General features: G+C 34.6%; 1 long non-coding RNA gene across 2 annotated transcripts; it reads left to right on the plus strand.

The window, feature by feature from the left end:
- The first annotated feature begins 927 nt into the window (after nt 1-927).
- LOC127844905 (uncharacterized) lies at nt 928-2,277 on the plus strand. 2 transcript variants are annotated; one of them, XR_008032958.1, is made up of 3 exons: nt 928-1,372; nt 1,960-2,023; nt 2,102-2,277. It is a non-coding gene; the product is annotated as an uncharacterized LOC127844905 (long non-coding RNA). The 2 variants fall into 2 exon arrangements; XR_008032957.1 differs by having other exon boundaries at nt 2,240-2,276.
- Nucleotides 2,278-3,981: the final 1,704 nt, after the last annotated feature.

Consider the following 3,981-nt stretch of genomic DNA (forward strand, 5'->3'; position numbering starts at 1 on the left):
AGGTAAGTCTGTTTCATTCCACTATGAACACTTGTATTTTGACAAAAGAAGAGATAAAGTGAGTTACTTTATCATCATGGTTTCATTTAGTGAACAGAGGTAAACCTAGCTAGCTTTTCGTGTACTCTATTTTGGATGAAGAGTTTGTTAGTAACTTAAATTGTACGGCTAGTAAAGTATGAACATGAATGCTTTGTTCAGATTTTCAGATGTGTGCTGGCAGTTCAAGTCTGGCAGCCGGAGTGAACAGTCGTGATTTCTGGAGCTCCAACAAGATGCTAGAAGGTATGTAACTATGTTTGTTTTGCATTGCATGTTTTCATATGTTTCAGACTTTCAAGCAGAGATGTCATGATGACTGGAGTTGAGCACAGGGCAGTGACAAAGTGAAAGGTAAGTACTTTTACTGAATGTTTGTTCCATGCATGTTTTGTTTTAATACATTTCAGGAGTGCTTATCCAGTGATGATATGACAGTTGGAGTGAACAGTGGAGTCAAGCAGTCTTGATTTTGGAGCTACTTAACAAGCCTTGAAGGTAAGTTTAGAATTTCTCAATGTTAGTGAATTGAAGTACTGTCACTTGCTTTTGGACAGTCGAACAGAACAGACGTGGTTGCGAGAGCTCTCATATCTGTTGTGTTAAACTGTTTTTATGATATGTTATGTTTGTTTGTTTGTTTGTGATGTACTATTTTTCAGATGCTGATGGCAGTGATGGGTTTTCAAGCTGACCTGAACAGAAAAGCACTCATATGGTAAGTACAAAATAGTTGTTATATGGGATGTTTTGTGCATGCTTTTATGTTTCAGGTGTACTTGCTGACAGCGACGAAGACGAATCAAGAAGATGAACATTGTTGAGAAAGTGATTGGGACTTGCAAACAGGGTAAGTGTAACACTTGTGTTTGTTTAATTTGAAACATGCGTGCTTTGCTCTGTTTCAGATTTCACATGCAGAAATTAAACAGGATTTCAACTGCTGAGACACAATTCATCAAAAGTAAGGTAAGTTTTAATTCATTGATTTGAGTTGTACAATGTGTTCTTTACTTTATTTCAGATTCGAGTCACTGGTTTACACATGGAAGAAGATTTCCACGTCTGTTACTCAACTCTACAGAAGCAAGGTAAGTCGATCAAATTTTTGTTTTCATTGACTGCTGTAATGTGATGTTATGCTATTTTTCATGTGTGCTATGCAGAGATGGAGAATTCAATTTTAAGAAAGATTAACTGCTGCAGCTTAGCTCTGCTCTGTGTTGATTTTTGTTCAAAAACGTTTAAAATGTATGTGTGTTTTCAGATGTTTTGTTTCAGTTGATGTCCAGATGGCAAGCAGTACAGACGTGTTTCTTGGAGCTGCCAAACAGTGAGTACAAACGTTTTATATTTTTCAGTTGTTTACTCATAGAAGTCTGTGAAGGATGATAACAAGGGTTGAATCTATCAGCACTTGTGTCTAAAAATGCTGATGTGTGACGGTTTACTGAAAAGGGTAAATGCTAGCCAGTACTTACACTTGAGCAACCGTGGGATGTCGAACTAACTGATGATGTACTATGATGGTGAACACTTACTATGTGTATCAAAATGCTTTTGTTGATATTTACTATAGATGATTTGATATTGGTTAACATTTGTTTGCATGCTGTTAACATTTCTATTTCATTTCAGGGAGCTGTGGTAAGTATTGTAGTATTAATTTGTCTCAATAAACGATGATGAATGAAAACTGATGTCGATTCTTTTCGTACAGTTTTAGGTATTAGCACTCTATACAAAACTATGTCGGTCGGTGTTTGTGAATGTGAGCTTAATGTTTGAGTAGTACAAAAATGTCTTTACTTTTGTGATCGCCAGCTGTCTGTGATGTAAAGTGGAAAAAACACAGCTATGAAGCATACAATTGTTTTAATATTTTATCAATGATAGTGTGCTATGCATGTTTTGATTTAGTTCGTTTCAGGTATGACATGACATGAAGAGTTGACAGTCGAACAGAGCTGAGCAACGCAGAAAGGTAAGTGTGTTTCATTTTAGTATGAACACTTGTATTTTTTGTTTTTATATGGTATGTTTTGTGCATGCTATGTTTCAGGTGTACTTGTAGTCAGCGACGAAGACGATTCAAGAAGAGGAACATTGCTGAGAAAGTGAATGGGACTTGCAAACAGGGTAAGTGTTACAATTGTTTGTTTGATTTTTACCATGCATACTTTGCTTTGCTCTGTTTCAGATTTCACATGCAGAAATGGTCTCATAGCAGTGCCAACAGTGAATAAGGATGTCAGCTGCTGTGAAACAACTCAACAGAAAGTAGGTAAGCATTGAATGAATGCACTTGAGTTGTACAATTTGATGTGATGCTTTTATCTGTTTCAGATTCAAGTTTCTGGTGTAGACAGAAAAATGTGTTTGAAAAAGGAATTCTACTACTGTGATTCAACTCTACAGAAGCAAGGTAAGTAGAAACACAATTTTGGTTTAATTTAACTCATGTGTTTTGCACTGCATGCTATTTTTCAGGTCTCTCATGCAGTGATGCAAAAGAAGAAGATTTCAAGAAAGAATCACTGCTGCAACTCAGGCCTATAACAAGGTAAGTGTTTACTATATTGTATACAAAATGTTTCTCTGTTTTACTCTGAAGGTTTCAATTGCAGAGATGTTGCAGAGATGTTTTGACAGCTTGTGACAGAAAAGAAATTCAGCAGCTGTGTCTCGACTCTAGCCACGAGGTAAGTCAAAACAAATATACTGGTTTGTATGTTATGTTGTTATGCCCTTCTATGTTTCAGACTTACATTGCTGTGACTGTTCCACAGTGGGTCAAAAAAGAGACGAATACAGGTTTCAAGAAGAAAATTGGCTGTTGAAAACCTGCACAAAATATGAGGTAAGTAAACTATTCTTTTGGTTTGTTTTGTGCTTTGTTATGCTTAACTATTTTTCAGATTGGAATGGTGGGTCGTTACAGAGCAGACTTTTGGACAACTGAGAAGTTGAGAAACAGAAAATGATTCAAGATCAGCTACGTAAGTCTTGATTATTATGCATTGCTAAATGTTTTTTTCATTTCAGTATCCTGTGGTAAGTACACTAACTTTCTATAATTTCATATTGAAATGTTTTGATGACTTGTATACTACTATGCAATGCTTAATGTTTTTTTTCATTTCAGTAGCCTATTGGTAAGTACACTAACTTTCTATAATTTCATAGTGAACTGTTTTGATGACCTGTATTCTGCATTGTAAAATGTGTTTCTTTTTCATTTCAGTATGGCTGTGGTAAGTACACTAACTTTCTATAATTTCATATTGAACTGTTTTGATGACTTGTATTCTGCATTGTAAAATGTCTGTTTTTCATTTCAGTATCCTGTGGTAAGTACACTAACTTTCTATAATTTCATATTGAAATGTTTTGATGACTTGTATACTACTATGCAATGCTTAATGTTTTTTTTCATTTCAGTAGCCTGTTGGTAAGTACACTAACTTTCTATAATTTCATAGTGAACTGTTTTGATTACCTGTATTCTGCATTGTAAAATGTGTTTCTTTTTCATTTCAATATGGCTGTGGTAAGTACACAAACTTTCTTTAATTTTCATATTGAACTGTTTTGATGACTTGTATTCTACTATGCAATGCTTAATGTATTTTTTTCAGTATGGCTGTGGTAAGTACACAAACTTTCTATAATTTCATATTGAACTGTTTTGATGACTTGTATTCTACTATGCAATGCTTAATGTATTTTTTCAGTAGCCTGTTGGTAAGTACAATTGCCTTCTTTAATTTTCATATTGAACTGTTTTGATGATGTGTATACTGCTATGCAATGCTTAATGTTTTTTTCATTTCAGTATGGCGGTGGTAAGTACACTAACTTTCTATAATTTCATATTGAAATGTTTTGATGACTTGTATACTACTATGCAATGCTTAATGTTTTTTTCATTTCAGTATGGCT

This window comes from Dreissena polymorpha, chromosome 9 (genome assembly GCF_020536995.1).
Source record: "Dreissena polymorpha isolate Duluth1 chromosome 9, UMN_Dpol_1.0, whole genome shotgun sequence".
Classification (NCBI taxonomy): Eukaryota; Metazoa; Mollusca; class Bivalvia; order Myida; family Dreissenidae; genus Dreissena; species Dreissena polymorpha.